Genomic DNA, 19,008 nt, shown 5'->3' on the forward strand with positions numbered 1-19,008 from the left:
TCGGAGGAAGAGGTGTCAAGTCAAGGGTGTGCCTTGAACAAGATCTCCTGGAATGGTGGCAATGACGTGAACGCCTAGTTGAAGGAGATGAGCGTCTTGAATTGTGGTGATGTCTGGAATGATGACATGATCTAGAACAAGTTGTAGACCTCAGAACTACTGGTGCTGGAGGCACTGTTTGAGGTGTTGGAGGATGCAGAGTAGGTTGAGGAGATGGTACTGGCATCGGAGAGCCATGTGCCGCTCTTGCAGGGGAGTATGTTCTCAAATACTCCGAGTCTGGAGAAGTACAGATGTGCCTTCTCTTCCATCTTGCCTTCTGGAGTCTTGAGGAGGTTGTAAAGCTCCTGAACCCTTCTCTCTGCCTCGAAGTCGACCTGCTTGTCGATGGTGATAAACGTTGATGCATCGACGTCTGAAACGATCTGAACCTCCAGAGTTGACGGCGAGTGTCGCAGTGGCGTCAGACTCCTCAAAGTCGATAGAGGACTTGTTGCTCTCGACATCAGTGCCCCATGTCTTCACTGTGAACAACGGCATTTCCTCAACAACGAGTCATGGATGGACGGCGAACACGTAGGGGCCGTACCTCTCCTCTAAATCAATGTCCTCGACATCAATTGGAACCTTTGCCGGTTTTCAGCAGTTTTTTGTCTGGGACGATCACCAGATACAGATGAAAGAGCTCTGGTAGAGGTATGAGCCTCTCTTCACTCTGAGGTCCCTCCTACAGGATGCGCCTGTTGTCTTCTCCTTTGCTCTGTTCCATGGAGGTGAATCTTTTCTCTGTCTTTGAGGGTGTATTTGAAGAAGGTCCTGCAATGTTGACACAATACAGGAACATGTTTGTCTGGTAGACAGAGTATGCACACCTCATGAGGGTCTGTCTTGGCCTTCTTCCTTCCACAGGATGGACATTTATCAAAAAGAGATTATATCTGCAGAGAAAAAAAATCTTAAGTTCTGTCAGGAAAAGACAGAAAATGCTTGGTAAAGACCAAAAACGTAGAATAAAACAGATGTCAAAAAAAGCCAAATTTTGGCCAAGCTCATGCTCCAGGGACCTGTCAGCAGGAGCCAGAAAAAAGAACTGAAGCAACTCTCACCTGCTTAGCATGATGGGATACTGGTGGCCTCTGGCTTCTTAAAGGCACAGACTCTATTTTCACTTATATGATGGCACCTTATGGGGCTACAATGTCCTGGGTTGCTCTATCTCTCTGTTAATACAAAAAAGGGTTTGTGAGAGACATTTATGCTGGTTTCTACTATACCACCATCAAAGTATATACATATATAATCTCTTGGCCCCTTTGTTGAATGAAATATGAAGATTTGGGCCATTGTAGCCTATCCCTATAGGCTGCACAATAACTTTCTCTCGTAAGTGACTCTGCAGGCCTTCCTGAAGTAAGACGAACATCTCCACTTAAGAGGATATATTATGAAGAAGTGCTCAGGGGCCCCGGCAGGTGGACGGGACTATTAAGTGCTTATGATTGTAAATGGAAGCCCCCTATGAGAGAACCACTAGAATCTTAAACCTTATAAAGGTCTTGTGTTCAACGATGACCAACACTTGACAGGTAAGTCTCAAGAACATTATTCCAGATCTACTCTGCCTCCTAACTCAACTTCATTATCAGTAAGTGTGGGAGTCTCTAATATCTACTGCCTTGGCACCTGGAGGTATTTGTTAGAACAAAGTCTAGCTTAGGCATCTCAAAGCACTAACACGTTTGATAATGACTATGTTATATGGAATGGGATCTAATTAACCTATGCTGATAGAACATACCCTTATTTTAATAGCTCCCCGACAGCTATACTATGATGGAACCCGGCTGTGATAGGGCACGTCTTTAGTTTCAGAGTGACTAAGTTGTATTACAGATTATAACACAGACTATGATTCAGGTAAAGACACTCCAACTGAGTTTTTTAATGTTATATTTTGGCCTGTTTGGAAGCCCTGAAAAAGATCCCTAGTCACCCAATGGCATTATACTCGAAGTGTCCAGGCCCCCTTCAGTTGTGGACACACTAGTTTTTGTAAGACCCGTATCTTCTTGCTGAGTCCTTCATAATAAGCTTTTGGAACACTTTTATGACACTACATACCACCCTCTCGCCAGGGAAACAATTGGTCCAAGATAAAACAAGTCATTTAAATCAATCCACTTACAAAAATCATCTTCTGAGCTCATATTTCAAATACTGAGATCAGAAATGGTAAATAAAACACTCTCGAAGAATATCCTGAGTTCCTGTCAACTGACAAATCCTTCAACCGAGCCAAAGAAAAAAACAAAAACTGACCTGCTCTTATATACAGTTAACACCTAATGATGGGCTAAAAAAAACCACCAAAAAACCATACAGGAACAAACTCACAATCCCCCTAACGGATGGCAAGATTCTTGATCTCGTCATCACATTCAAATATGGAAAAGTAATGATTCAAGAAAATACTTAACCATCCTCGATTTTTCCATACTTTGAAAATTCAATAACAAAACTCTACAACTTGCTCCAACATTACGCATCTTATGCAAGCTGCATCCCAATCTAATCAGATCCAATCAAACCACGGCTCTCAGGAACTTCAGTTATGATCAAAAGCATCACTAGCACATTTACAGACTCTTTAGTTCTGAGCACCACTTCACCAGCACATGCCAAAGATGAGGAAAATGCTCAGACACCAAATTGGAGGAAACTGTCCCTATTGTGTATCACATCATTTGAACACCACCCCAAAAAAATCAGACTTCACTGAAATGGCTTAGATCCTACTAATCTTCTCAGTTGCTAATCAACCACATCATTAAGACAGCAGCATAACTTTGACCCATTTTCCAGAAAATATCCTAAATTACAATACTAATTATCTGGGAGATTCTAATCTATGCACTCAACCCTAAATTCCCAAGACAGGGATTTGTGCACATTGTAATGCCACGCCCCAGACAACATCAGACACCCGACCCTTCTTCACACATCATCTTCCAGTGCCTCTGAAGAACAGAGGCATGAATCCACCCAAAATAAAAATAAAATAAAACAACCAGTAAGAGTTGATTTGGTCTACAGACCTTCGGAACATAGAAATAACAAAACTGGACAATCCTGTCACATTTCAAATAGACACTTGTGCCTTCATTTTGAATCATGTAGAAATAAACCTAGATCATAAGTGGCATATTGCCCTGGAAGCAAACAACATCAAACCTAGAACAACTGAAGCGGTCAAGTATCCAGGCATTCTACTAGGCAAAGGCCTAAAATTTGAATCTCAGAGAATTGCGAAGTAAATTACTCACTGCACCATAGGACCTCAAAACTGCAGTCCAATATTTAGTACAATCATGTATTGAGTATGGAAATCGTTTCGTAATTGAAAGCCCAACACCTGAGAGCACCCTTTAGGATTAATACTTCATGCAGCACTTCACTTAACCTTCAGCCAGTGCCAACAGAGATCTAGACAAGATCTCATCACTAACACGGTTTGCATGCGAAGAAAGATACCCTTTCTTCCTCCACTATGGGCAAAATAAACTTGTTTGACCCGTATGGGTATTCACTTAATTGCCCCTGTTTTTAGCTCACCAGCAGACACTCCATTCAAGAAAAAAATCCATAAATATGCTAGAGATTTTTCAGGCCATGCTGCCAATCTTAGTAAATCAAAACCCACACAAATTAGATGGGTTCTATCTCCATCTTTAGGTGGCCCGTGAAGAAACACCTATTAACCGAACACCAAGAATAACTACTTCCCAATTTTAAAAACAATAGATCTGTCCACACAACTCAAAAAATTCTCCTTTAAGGCCATTTCCTTTTCATTGTCCCAAGTTACATGATCGGAGCTTGGAACTTTAATCTTTGCATACTATCCAACACTATATAAAAGTGCAAACCTTCTCCCCATCTACTGCAATATACTTTTCAAAACACGTTATTTTGCTCCCTCTTTATCACATCTATGTATCTCTGTATCAGATTCCAGGTGGGGTGTTTTTTCAGGTGCTTTTTTTTTTTTTTAACTCAAGCTGGATGATTTCCTATAAGGAGTGTCTTATCTACTTACAAATTTAGGTTCATTTGCACTATAATCTGTCCCACATTATGATGTTTAAAGCATGCGTTATACAAATTGAAAAAATGTATTCCTATTGTGTTTAATTCTTTATGGAAAGCCTTTGTGTCTTATGTTTTTTTCTGATCAAGCAACTCCTAAATGATGTGCTCCTTACAGTCGTGTCTCTTGATGTTTGTGTACCGGTTTAATTAAGTCTTTACTTGTACTATATGGGCATATTTGAAACACTATTTTTACAAACTTCCTTATGACCCTTACGATAAAGAGGAGAAACAAGTCTAAAATGTAACTGTGTACATATACACACTTGTGAATTACAGAGTTGCTGAGCTGTATAAGGAGAGTAGTGATTTTATTTGCACCCACAATCATAGTTAAAGCCCCCTTTTCCGAAGTGTATAGCCACATTTGATACTGAAAGCATTACATAACTGGTCAGCAAAAACAAATATCACCCTTCCTGTTTATCTTTGTCATCTGCATACAACACAGTAGTGATTCACATGTGTACTCCATCTTAAACTTTGCAGAAAATGTGGAAAGAAAAACAAATCTCCAAGTTTAAAAACATACTCTCCGCCCCACATAAAAATCAGAGTCACTGGGGTAGTTTACTTTAGGTGGTGGGATGGGTTTGTAACTTGCAGGTCACAGGTTCAATTCGCAGTCTAGACAATTTCGTTTTCACCCATCTGTTAATACTGTTAACATTTTCAATATAAATGAGTCAGGCAGTTACAGGATTGTATACCCTGCCCGTGTATTGAGAACATCTTATAAACGCAATCAAAATGGACCAACATATACAAAGGAAACTGCTCCTGCATTAAACAACAAAACAACTTAACTGAGTTACTTGTCAAGGTATCATCTACATTACATGAAGGTAAAACGCAAAGCAAAAGAAGAAAGAGTCAGGATGAGTCTGCGGCACGTGGATGGTGTGGTTTTAGACACACAGAAATATACACAATGCACCAAATAGTTATCAATATTATGCAAGAAAGCCACAGAGTCTTCGACTTATCCTAAACTGTATTGGCCACTAGACTTACATTTTAGAGTGGCGGGCTGCATAACGTGCACTAAACTAGTTATCAAAGCTGGGGTTGACCTTTAATGGAAAATTATGGACATATATAGCTTTCACATTTAAAATCTGGGTTTCTTGTCGTTTAGATAAGCTGATTTCAATGATGTCATACTGATTTAGCGCAAGGCAATAAGATAAGCCAACAGCCAGCGTTACACAAAAACTTAACATAGCATGTGAAACACACTGCACTTATGAACTTGATTTTACATCGCACGTAAAACTTTATGCACGTTTGTTATGGTTTGATGAGCTGCCACAGCACGTCAAAAGTTCTTCTTTCACACTAAGAACCAGTTCCATGGACGTGAAGATCTTCATATTTCAAAGTTTTCAGAATGCAGTCATCCTTATTCCAAGAACACTGATTTCATATGGTGCTAGAATAGGCTACTAACATCTAAGTCACCACGTGAAACCAGCTTCCAGGACAAGTTTAACCTTTTATTTTCCTGTTAGTAATTCCTCTCCTCCGATTAATTTACTGTGATCCAAAAAATACAACATTATAGAAGAGCTCTTAATACATGTTCTTCGGAAGTTCAGCAATGTTTTGAGAATAGTTGTGGTTCGTGTGTCTTTGGTTCCCCACCCACGAGCTGCTCTCTGGCCGTGCTGCACCATTAGTAATAAAGATCACTACTTCCTCCCTGCACAGGCTTGCCCACGTCAGCGCTGATTCATGGTGTGTGGGTTTATCGCCAGCATTAGTCTAGCAACCAGATGTTCCTAATTGAACAGTTCGGGTCTAGCAGGTCCGTAAATCTGAGTCCAAGTTATGGGAGGAGGATGTTATCTCGGACTTCTGTGTGGAAGTGCAGTAATAAAAGGCAACTAAAACTGGCACAATAAAACATCAACTGCGAAGGTCATGACAAATACAAGACGGGACAGCTGGAAAGAATGCTTTTTGGGCCTAGTGGGGACAAAGTAGTGACCTGGGAGATGCATGTTCATAATACAAAATTATCAATAATTACATGTTTATACTATACCCTCTAAAACTATCTGCATAACGGATCCTAAAGTACACAGCTTAAATTTCAGGTGTTGCTGAAAGAAAAGCATGTTTACAATAATTTCAACCAATACATTGCACACTATTTTAGAGAACCACCAATCAAACATGCTTGAGCATTAGTTTTTCCTGTCTAGCTCCTGCTGGTGCAATTGTGATGTTTAAATACTTATTTTTTCATGATTTATGGGGTTTTGTGTGCGGAGCAGACCGGGAGGATTGGGAACTGATGTACCACAAAATCCATACTTCTTTCACGCTTCTGGTGGGGATGTGAAGAGGGCTTTCCCACTTAGTACTGAAAGATAATTTGAACAGATTCAGATTATTGATGGCCAGTAGATTTAGAGCTTTCCCTATGAAAACACTAATACCGCTTTGACAGCTCCTAGAATTTGCTTGCTGATTGTTGGCTGTTGTTTTTGCTCCCATTTCTTCCCATTTTTCTGTTTTTCTCTAGGAATATCTATGGTATCTGTTTACTGAGGACTGTTCTATATGTTTTAAAATGTTAAATATATTCTTCACTTCAGAGACAGGAAAAAGAAAAATGGGGTAACTGCTTTACCACGCCCTGCATTCCTTATTCCTACCCTTACTTCATAATCTATTTTGGATGGTCAGAGATGAGTCTCAGGTTAACAGGCATAACGTTCGATTCCCCAATTTGTAACAACCAAGATGAGGCAACTTGGCATGATGGCACCTACATGTTCCATGTGATTCTCGCAGTTCCAGGGTGCTTCATCTGGCACATCTCACAAGTACTAAATTAAAATACAAAGAATGTATTATTTTATTTTTTAAAGCACATTACACAACAAATTTTACATTATTTCCAGATACTTTTGAATGCATCTTTCCTAGAGCGTACAAAATGTTGTTACAAAGGCGAGATAAGACTAGTATCATGCATAACCTTCTAATCTCAGAAACAAAAAATAAACCGATCAGTAAAAACTCAAACAATGAAAACCATGGAAGAAATGAAATGCCACAACAAACTATTAGTCATATACTGCAGATTATTCAATGAACTGATAATCTATTACAAACCCAATCTAAATTATCTTTCAAATGATGGTTATATACAATTTTTCTGTCAAATGCTTTTTAGAAAATTTACACTAATTCTTTTTTTTTTTACAGAATTTAAGAAACTGCGTTATTTCTGATAACAGGGCTGTAATGTGATCATGGTGATGAGAGGTCTTAAATAATTCCTTAAATTAGTTCTCATAAGAAAACCTTGGAAAGATGTCTATATTTAGAGCAGTTGATCATATTTGAACCACCACAGTTCGGCTACACATTTGGACATGTGAAAGAGGCTATGAGACCTAGCAAGGAACATGTTGACAGGACTGTTTAACAGGCAAACTTCTGCTGTGCAGCAACTTCTGCTGGGCTCTATTCGAGCTGGTTCTGAACAAATCTTATCCGTAATAACTTATCCATGTGACCTGGAGGCAATTCTTGGTCTATTCCAATGCCTTAATTTCTGTGAAGTTACATTTTCAGAGAATGTAGTTTTTGAGTGATCTATGAAAATGTAAAAGTTAAATCATGCTTGCCATGTTAACTGATAGAAATTCTTCTGCAAAGTTTGCTCTATAGTCAATGTCACAAAGACACTGTTTCATGAAATCAGGTATCAGTAGATTTGCTCTAATGCAAGCTAAGTCAGATGGTCTATTAGTTCTATATCATCTTGAAAATGGATCACTAAGACTGAAGACTGTATTATTTGACAGCACAATAAATGATTTGTGTGGGCTGTAATTACGTATAACCTTCGGAAATTACATTAATGATAGAACAATGTTATATTATGCAGACCTGTAGAGCACACTATCAACCGGGAGGGTATCCTGGTGCTAAGCAGATATGAGACAAGTCACACCCAGGATCTATTCACAAAGCAAATTTTTCAGGTTTTTGTAGAATTCTAGAAGTGAGGAGGGGGCTCTTATGTGTAGCACATGTCGTTCAACACTTTAGAAGCGATCGCTGGATCTGGTTTTCCGTATGCGTGGGTTGTGTGCAGGTAGGAGTCCGGATGAGCAGGGTGCCTGAAAGGTTTGTAAAAGCAGATGCAATTGTTGAGGTGTATTGGGCCAGTGTTATGAAGTGCATTGAAAGGCTAAGTTAAAATGCCTGCAGTGCATTTTGAGATCTTCATTTTATGACGATTGTAAATTCTTTATTCTCTGTACATGCAATAAATAGTTCTAATGTTATAATACATAAGCAGCATACATTCTTTTTAAGAGTAACTATGGTGTTTTTTTTATCCACATGACATGGGCTGTGTGTGGCAGAGGGATCAGTGGAGCTGCCGTACTAAAGTTGATGCTTTTGAGGACAATCTTCAGATTGCTCAGAATGGAGGCAGATCTAAAACAAAGGGATAGCGCTGCACGTTCCACAGGAGGGATGCTTTGAAGGGAAATTTGTAAGGTGGTGAAAGGAGGCTTATGGGTTATAAGGCATGAGAAAATGAGATTGGCAGTGACATTTGACCAAAAGATGTTGATTTTGCTTACTACACCATGCAACAAAGCCCACTGAAGGGCAAGGTGGTCTTAAATTTATATTTTGGTATTTTACATAGTGCATAAGTAGAACACTGACGAACTCACAAAAGTGCCCCTCTGAGCCACTGTCATATAAGAGCCCCAAGGATATTAGGTATTTATGTGCATCACTCTTGCACCACAAAACATGGTGCAAGAGTGACACAATTGAAAAATGAGATTTATGAAGCCATGCAGAGCCACTTTACATGGGTTGATAAGTCTTGAGTAATGTAACATAGCACAAACCGCTGCGTTGCATTACTCTGCGCCTCCTGGTGGAGAGAAGGATCCATGCACAACTTTCATCTAACATATTTCACACTATGAGTGCTAGAATACAATTGTGGGGCTTTTTAGGAAAACTCGACTAGCAGCCGAGTCCACTGTGATAGTACTCACTTACCTTGGTGTTGGCTGGTCACCAATCTGAAGCTTGCCACGACAATCAATGGGTGAGCTGGCTTGTCCAAAATATGTGGTGAACACCTGCTAATTTAGATTTTTTTTTCTCGGAGTGTCAGAATGAAATAGTCCCACAAATTAATTCTAGAACTTATAGTGTGATATAGGATATCTTGGCATCCAGTAATTCCTCCTTCAGGTCAGACTCCAGGAGATGTTTCCTCGCCTTTGGGGAGTTGGCGGTCAGTGCAACACAAATCCTTGGCTGTGTCGTGGTCCCTGACACATTCATGTTTCACAGGGAAAAGCCAGTGACTATAATTCACCAGCCACGGTACGCTGCCACCACCGCACTTCACACATGAAACATGCAAAAGAGATGGTAGCCCCCAGTCACACTGCGGGTGAGCTTGGTGTACCCTTCCTGGTTCAGAACTAGCTCCAAGACATGTCACTGTCAATAGAATAGTCCTAGGTCAATGGGCACACAAAGGGTTAATGTGTGGCATGAACAACAATTTTTTAAAAACCTGGATCACAGGTACGAAGTTCAGGCATGCAGGGCAGGGGCGATGATTGTACATGATGCAGGGACATTCATTCCCATTCTAGCACCTTTTCTTTGTGGTTTATTATATTTTTAGACAACATTTCAAATCATTCTGACACCTCTCATATTAAACAAAATATCAAAGAAATTCCTTGAAAGGATATTTCATATGTATCGGAAGTGCCCCTGTGCTCTCCTAAAGCTATCCTGGACACGCTATTGCAAGGCTACTCAAGCTTAGCATCTCTGATGCCCCACTGCCACTCTATTGTTCTAAGCTGGTAAGCCCAGTGATGCAAGGGGCGGGGTAAGAGAAGATAACATGCAACAATGGCTGCGCACTGTTTAGTTCTTCTTTCCACTGCTCATGCTAAATCAGTAGCAAGCAGCAAAGGATCGCTGATTTGGATTGGAGTGACCTCTCTTATATCCTCCATCACCATCTGCAGCACCAAGCGTCCTCTTTCCACTGCACTGCTATCAAACACTTTACAAAAACAACATTTCTAACATGATACAAAAAATGGAGAACAGAACATGCATCAATAGGGTGATCTATGTGTTCATATCTTTTTATCAAAGGAAAAACATGTTTTGAAAAAATTGAATAGAGGATGTCTTATTTAGTAGGATCTCTGCCAGGTTACAGCCTAAAACAAAGTAACGTCAAGAAGTGGCTAACTGGCAATAACACCATTAAACCTTTAAAGAGTAATCCGAAACAAAATATTAATGGACATATGATTGAAATTGGTAGCTGATGGGAGGATCTACATATGTTCTTCTCTCTGTCTGAACTGAAACTATTTCTTTGTGGATTTCTGCGAAGACACCTTCAAGCTGTTAACGATTTATGTTTGAAGACATGTGCAGCACTGCACTGTTGTAGTATAAGTATTTCACATTTTATTCTACAGTATATTCTTCTGCTGAGAAGCAGGATCCAGTAAATATATAACATAATTTGTAAACAACCTGTTTCTTGTCTTCAGGAAACACAGATTTGCATTTCAGTTCTAAATGTCTCAGCAGGTTCTATATCTAGAAACAATGTTTTGATGTGATCAGGATTGCTGGGTTACCTTTAAGAATGACTGTATTTACTGGAATCCACAAATGGGTACGTTCATAGGTTATTCTCTCCACAAAGATGCATAAAACAGAACTCTGCATCTAGCCGATTTAAATCTGTAACACATTTCCAAAGACAGTACTTTTCAACGTACCAAGTAGTTATTCATCCAGGTGGGCAGGAAAATGGGCATAGTCATTGCTAGTTTGTGTGCTGCCCAGTGAACCAGGAATGAGGGTTTGAAGTAACTTAGGGCCTGATTTAGATCTTGACGGTGCTACCGTCAAGCCGCGTCGGGCCGAAAAGACTGTCACTTCGGTGGTCTCCCACCTGTCATATTTAGATGTATTGCGGCTGAACCGCTGACCGCACAACAGAGTGATGTTCCCGGCTATAAGGCTTGTGGGTTCCCGCTTGCTGCATTTAGATGTTACATTTGGACAGGCGGTGTACTGGCGGCGGTTTGCTGACAGAGAGAGGACATCGCTGGACCCAATGGACATCTGACAAGGACAATGGAATAGGTCACACACACACACACACACACACTACCTTTCACATATGTGTCCTCCTGCATCACACACGCCAAAACACACGACATACACACCATTATCCATTGCCATGACACCACAACACCCACATGCCGCAAATTCACATACCCTTAGATCCAACACACAAAATACACCCTAGTGACACCACACCCACACACAACTCAACCACAACACTCATCTACACAAACACATGCACACACAAGCACAACCACACATAACACAACAGCGACCGCCACACAACATGCAACTGAGTTCTGTACACAGCAACACAAAGCCATCTGCGCCATGTGCAACTGGGCACACATACTGACACAATCACATCACCCACTACAGCTCCTGTCGCATCACCAAGCCAATCAATCAATTTGTTGAGTGCGCTACTCACCCGGTAGGGTCGCAAGGCGCTTTGGTGAGGGGGTGGGGGGTCTACTGCTTGAAGAGCCAGGTCTTGAGGCGCTTTCTGAAGGACAGGAGGTCCTGCGTAGGTTGGTGGGGAGGGAGTTCCAGGTTTTGGCGGCGAGGTGGGGGAAGGACCTGCCGCCGGATGTGGTGCAATGAATGCGAGGGACTGTTGTGAGGGCGAGGGCGGCGGAGCAGAGCTGGCGTGTCGGGATGTGGAAGTTAAGTCGATCGTTGAGGTAGGCCAGTCCTGTGCCGTGGATGGGCGGAGATGTGTTTGTGGCGAGGGAGGTTGAGGATGAGACGTGCTGAGGCATTCTGGATGCGCTGGTGTTTTCTCTGGAGCTTGGCCGTAGTTCCTGCGTAGAGGGCGTTGCCGTAGTCCAGTCTGCTGCTGACGAGGGCCTGGGTGACCGTACTTCTGGTTTCTACTGGAATCTACCTGAAGGTCTTGCGGAGCATACGAAGGGTGTTGAAGCATGAGGACGAGATGGCGTTGACTTGCTGGGCTATGAAGAGAGAAGAGTCTAGTATGAAACCGAGATTGCGTGCGTGGGTGGTGGGTGTCGGGGGCGGCCCAGGGTGGCATTGCATTGCACACACATACATATTCTGCCTCACACACACAACTCAAGCACAACATGAAAGGTACATGTCCCCTAGCAATTTGCACACATCAGCACACTTGACAAGTGTGAATGTACTGTCATTGTGGTGCCAGCATTCACTTAGCAATGAATACTGATGACGATTGTGTATGTGTTCAATATGTGTTATGTACCAGTGTATCCCCACCCGTGTCCCCAACATATGCATGTCACGGTAATTTAAAAAAAAAATACTGTAACATTTATATGTTTGCAGTGGTCCTGTGCCAATGAGCAGTGACCTCCCCACCCCCCTCCCTGTACACAGCCAATGCAGGTTGCCTACCTTTGTGTCCAGTGACAGGGGTGTTTGTGTTTTCTTCGAGGTCCTCTGGCAGCAGCAATTGAGGGTCCTGTCCAGTCGTATCCAGCCAGAAAAGATGAGTTTTCACCGCCTTTTTCCCACAATCCGCAAAGTCAGAAAGAAGTGGAGGTCTGACTGCTATTTTTTACTTGGCGGTATGGCACATCCAAATTCACTTGGCGGGAAGTGTGGCTGGAGTCTCGCCGTCAGTCACTCTTTCTTATGGTGCCATGACAGCAGATGGGATTCCTTGGCAGAGTTGGTGGGAATCAGGTGGGTTAAAGTCTATAGAAGCGTCAACATCTACATACGGAAGGCAGACTGCCAACGCGGCATGCAGGTTTTTTGTCAGAAAACTGATGGAGGAACCGTTACCTTCAACATCTGAATCAGGCCCCTAGTTTGCAATGCAAAATGCCTCATGGCAAGAGGATGACATGTGGCTCATTGCAATGTACGTGGCTTAGGAAAGTTCTCATCCCTGAAAGAGAAGAAACAATGATCAGCTCAGTTATGTAAAAATGGTGTATTCTGCACTTCACAAGAAGCTCTACAATTAATTCATCATCTGGCAAAAAATGGCCATCACAGGAGGCAACATTCTGACAAGTAGTCTTCAGTGGAACCTGACGGCTCTCTTATGCTATCCAGCTTATGAATTCCCTTTTATAGTTACCACTAAAGGCTGACAATCCGAAATTTTGTGGTAAAGTAAAAACTTTCCGCCTTCTTATAAACCAAAATCTCTAATGCAAGCAGGTTTATATTGTAATGTAGTTAAAGATAGAACAATAAATTTAACAGAATTCACACCCATCTTTTTTGTGCTGTCTTTGCAAGTGGCCTCAAGTAGTAGGAGTGTACCTCTGCAAATGAACAATGAGGCCTAATAAAACCAAAAGGTTTTTGTAATTGCTTTCGGTACCTATTGGATCCTCCAAACGGGACCACAAACAGTATTGTGGCCTAGAAGTTGAGGGTGAACATTCTTTTTGGAGTGACTACGACTTATGTACTAATTATAAATACACAATACATCCATTATAATTACATAATTGCCAATGGATTAGAACAAATAAAAGATTTCCTGCTATGGGCAGAGAACAATAATATCTCTAGATGCCTAAATATATGTAGGATTACAGTGTTGTTGTATTAGCTGATATGCAGGATCATCCCTGATGTGGAACGGATAAAGGTATAAAGATGTATGACTGTGTATATGGTACTGGGATGGAAAACCATTACCCAGGGTGAAGTTAGGGTTGAAAAAGGCAATTAACGTAGAACCTGTGGTGACAGATCACTTTATTTAAGGTTTCCGATAATCAATGAGGATCAACAATGCAATAATAGAACCAAGAACAATCATAGTCGTGTAGGTGTTAAATGTAAAAGACCCCAAATTTACAAGCCATTTAAATACAGTTTTATGGAAATAAGTGCTGGAACACAATTTTAAAATTAAATGACACATAACACAAAATTATACACGGACTAACACATGAAATAATACACGATGTTCCTACAAAGAACAGAGAGAAAGAAAAAAGCTTTTCAATAAGTGATCAAGTATTAGCCAAGCAATTTCAGAAAGCATGGTGATTGTTTACAAGTAGAATAAGCAGATTTGTAGTGGTATGAAAATAGAACATACACGTACACACAAATTCCTTCACTGACCTGTTGTTCCAAGAACTAGTTAACCTTAATGGCAATGATAAGACCTAAGATATATTGCTTAACTTAGAGTTGTGGGTCACCGTTACTGTTACTATATTTAACAAGACATTTCAATTTTACAGGTCAGTTTTCCTTTATTGTTAATGAAGTTACTCTAGGGGCGCAGGTGTAGGAGTATCCATTCTATTATCAGGAAAGGCGTTTGTCCCTTATTTAATGCAGAATCTACATCATCAGAACAGGAATAATTGAAGCCTATTCAGATGCACGGGACCAGGCAGCTATAAAATCAAGGGAGCTCAACCTTTAGCAATTAAATTTTAGAAAAACTGATTGGGCACCACGCCCATCTTTTGCATATACATGTTTGCATAAATACTCATAAGCAAGCTCGAAACAGCAGATCGGTGACGGGATACCATAGTAAAAGTGGAAAGTTCAAAACATCAGAGTAAACAGAGTTGTTGATAGTGTGACTCAGCATTCGGAAGGTATACTGCTTGCGCAATAGTGTGATCACTCACTAGTGTTGTAATCCTGAACACAGGAGAGTCAATGATACTAAGGGGGGTGCAAAAACACATTTTAGTAATGACTAGGCAGTTACTGTCATCTCAAGAGTATTGCACCCTCAAACAACAACTCAGATTACAGTAAAAAGATTCCCTTTACACCTGAAATGTGTTGTATTAACCAATATCTACTAAGGATAGTAACTTGATACAAAAAAATATCCTCATATTTGGATACAAGCCTCCAGTCATGTGAACCCAGAATCAGTTGAAAAAACATACAAGTGTCACTGTGGAAATAAAGTGGACTGCTCTGATCATCTTACCTAACCCTCTAAGGAGCAAATCATTGTTACTGCGCATACGTCTCTCCCAAGAGGTACTCTCCATGCAGTCAGACTCTACTATCAATAGCTACATCAACCAAGTCAGATTATCTTAGACAAATGGCTAATAGGCTCTGCAAAAAACTTCAACAATCAGCACTTCAAATCAAAAATGAGTGTCCATGTGTTTACAGAAGATGCGTTGAAAATTCTGACCTGTGCAGATCTCCATGCCATCAATGCTGTCTCGAGCAAACCATGATTTCACCATTGATCGGTATTCCTCGCACATCATGTTTTACAATGCAAGTGACAAAATGACATACTTTTGTAGTAACTGATGACATACTGACGTGCTGCTGTGTGAACATCAATACTGAGCTAATCTTGAAGTCCTAATTAAAAAAATTAAAAACATTCAAACCTCTCTTGCTTTTGAGTTTTAACATGTTCCCATTCCACTTGGGTTGTGTGAGATTTGAAAAAATACTTTTGAAGCAAGTTACGCTTTTACAATTTCAGAGTAACCAAATTTACTTAGCAAACACAAAGCAACCAGGCCCAAAAGCTTGCACTAAACTGCAAACCTTCACCTAATTCTGTACACATTCGGAGTATGTAACACTTACCAAATCCATTAACTCCGCCAAGTGATAACATTTTTCTTGATCAAGCTCTACATAAAGTAAGCATTTGATTAGAGCAAGGGAAGGGGTGTCAAAACCCTGTGGCTCTAAGCTGGATTTAGGTTGTTTCTCTTCAAATGGACAAGATGGGTACCATTATAAGAGCAGGTCTTACTTCAAGATCTGGGTAGCCCAAAAGGGAACCACTAGGTATGGCGCTTCTGGAAAGGTTATTTGGCACATTGCATATACAAAGCTATGCCAGAAAAGAATAACATGCATGACCTGACTGACACAACAAAACAGCATGGCCCTGTACTTCTTAAAGATAAAAATATGTATCTTCTGCTTTGCCTAATTTGCAAACAGGTGTGGCATAGTAATACCCTAGATGTTAAACAGTGTTCTTACCACTCAAGGCTTCAATTAGGATTTGGTTCTGGCTGCTCAACTAATCTGTCCTCTTGCACTTCACTCCTGCAATAGAGACCCACTATCCGGCACTACTTATAGAGATTGTTGTTGTGTGCCTTTAGAATCGGGTATAGAGAACTCAGCTCAGCTAAAATCAATTATTTTCTTCTCATCTCAAAACAACTGTAACTTGATTGAGCCTTCCCGTTTAATACCTGAAGCACTGGCAATACGTCCTTGCCAGAAGGAGTGATAATACTGTTTGTAGCAGCTTGTCGTTCCTGGGCAAAGCAGTGCTTATGCAATACCACTGGGAGCTTAGACTGAGATATTACTTCTTATACTGCTGCCAAAGCTGACCATATCTCGAAAGGAGATGAAAGCAAAGCACTAACAAGATGCAGGAGGCCACGAGAATGTGTACCCCCATAGTCACTTGATTGTCATTGTGGTTCATTACTCAAACTGGGGGGGGGGGGGGTTCAATTAGTGAAAAAAAACTTTATTAGCCTAGTGTGTAAATTCACTCAAGTAGATGTCGCCTGTTAGCATAACACCCGTCCTTTCTCAAAGGTAACAATGTGGTCGATGGCCAATAGTCAGTGTTATCAGAATCAGAAACAGCAGCTGTCTTTTTTAATTAGGCTTTTGCTTGATCTACTATTGCATTCTTGGAGTTGTAGTTTAGGTTGCTTTCAAATGCAATAATTGGGCTCAAGAACAAGTAAAAGAGTACTACAGTCTGCAAAAGAAAAACCCACAACATGACACGTGTCCTGGTCGGTGACCCGGAGCCCTGTCATGCCACTATTCGGACTTTTAAGTGTAAATACTTCCTCTCAACTAAACGAAGAAACAGGGGGAGTAGGGAATCTACGAGTAACTGTGGCATGAAATAATGACAACTGACCTGCGTCTTCATATTCCTCAGAGCTGTTAAATTCATTTTTGCAGGTAGAATGCACAGTTGATTACATTAATACTTCAACCTCAGTCACCTTGTTTTTCAGCTGCGTATAAAACGTGAGGACTTCGCAAATACCTGAAATGATAAAAATAGAACTTTAACATTAAATCTCATTATCTCTGTATTTGACAATTGAGAATTATAAGCTCATTTTGCAATATTAAATATTTACATGATATTATGATTTTGTACAACTTATTATGTAAGCGATCTGGATGGAGGTGGAGTCATATGCAGTACCTATGCTGTTTGTCCTGTGCATTCCCGCCAAAAAACTCGAGACATGACAACGTTTCTGAAGAAAACGCCTGTGGTGCCAAGATGATGTTCACTGGAGACTGAGGCTAAACAGGAAGGAGGAGGGATGGGCATGTCATTTAACACCACTACATTCTGGCAAAACTAAATATTTTTCCAGCTGCCTTTTTTTCCAGTACCTTGTTGTACTCAAAACATCCAGGGAAGCCTGGATTATGAAACAGCTAATACTGCATCGGGCACTTCTTGTTCTAAACATGTTACCCAATCCTCTAGTTGCTGGAAATATTTATAAAGTAGGAAGTGGATGGAACAGTGAAGTAAAGGCACTTGCAAAAACAATTTATACTGATATTATGCTGCATTAACGACACATACATAATGTTGGAAATGGCCCTTTTTGCAGGGTTATCCCCATCATTTTTGCCCTTTTCCTCCTATGTTACTTTCAGATCTGTTTTGTTGGCTTTAGGAATCTGGGAAACTTACCACTGCTGACTAGTGCGAACAATCAAGTGCTCACTGTCTAAACTGTATTGGTGATTGGGTTATCCATGATTGGCATATATGATTTACTACTAAGTCCCCACTAAAGTGCCCTATGTGTGGCCAGGGCCTATAAATCAAATGACATTATTGGGCCTTTAGCACTGATTGTGCCACCCACATGAATAGTCCTGTAAACATGTCTCAGACCTGCCACTGCAGGGTCTTGTTGTAGGAAAGTACCATCTTGCCTGGCATGTTACCCCCATATTTCACTGTATATATGTTGTTTTAGTCTATGTGTCACTGGGACCCTGCTAGGTAGGGCCCCAGTGCTCATAAGTATGTGCCCTGTATGTGTTCCCTGTGTGATGCCTAACTGTCTCACTGAGGCTCTGCTAACCAGATCCTCAGTGGTTATGCTCTCTCTGCTTTCCAAATTTGTCACTAACAGGCTAGTGACTAAATTTACCAATTCACATTAGCATACTGGTACACCCATATAATTCCCTAGTAGATGGTACTGAGGTACCCAGGGTATTGGGGTTCCAGGAGATCCCTATGGGCTGCAGCATTTCTTTTGCCACCCATAGGGAGCTCTGACAATTCTTAAACAGGCCTGCCGGTGCAGCAGGAGTGAAATAACGTCCACGTTATTTCACAGCCATTTACCACTGCACTTAAGTAACTTATAAGTCACCTATATGTCTAACCTTCACCTGGTGAAGGTTGGGTGCAAAGTTACTTAGTGTGTGGGCACCCTGGCACTAGCCAAGGTGCCCCCACATCGTTCAGGGCAAATTCCCCGGACTTTGTGAGTGCAGGGACACCATTACACGCGTGCACTGTACATAGGTCAGTACCTATGTACAGCGTCACAATGGTAACTCCAAACATGGCCTTGTAACATGTCTAAGATCATGGAATTGTCACCCCAATGCCATTCTGGCATTGGGGGACAATTCCATGATCCCCCGGGTCTCTAGCACAGAACCCGGGTACAGCCAAACTGC

At 41.1% G+C, this 19,008-nt stretch overlaps 1 long non-coding RNA gene across 15 annotated transcripts in view; it reads right to left on the reverse strand.

The window, feature by feature from the left end:
* Window positions 1-19,008, reverse strand: part of LOC138288080 (uncharacterized) — a 472,675-nt gene that overhangs the window by 12,387 nt on the left and 441,280 nt on the right. For 13 of the 15 annotated variants that reach the window (XR_011202326.1, XR_011202329.1, XR_011202330.1 and 10 more), the window contains 3 exons: window positions 17,195-17,326; window positions 12,706-13,204; window positions 6,930-6,986 (listed from right to left, as the gene is read on the reverse strand). This is a non-coding gene — a long non-coding RNA (uncharacterized lncRNA). Of the gene's footprint in view, window positions 1-1,106; window positions 1,221-6,929; window positions 6,987-12,705; window positions 13,205-17,194; window positions 17,327-17,491; window positions 17,511-19,008 lie in introns of those variants that run through there. The other 2 variants (XR_011202334.1, XR_011202338.1) reach the window with 2 other exon arrangements.

Source organism: Pleurodeles waltl, chromosome 4_1 (genome assembly GCF_031143425.1).
Source record: "Pleurodeles waltl isolate 20211129_DDA chromosome 4_1, aPleWal1.hap1.20221129, whole genome shotgun sequence".
In the NCBI taxonomy this organism is placed as follows: domain Eukaryota; kingdom Metazoa; phylum Chordata; class Amphibia; order Caudata; family Salamandridae; genus Pleurodeles; species Pleurodeles waltl.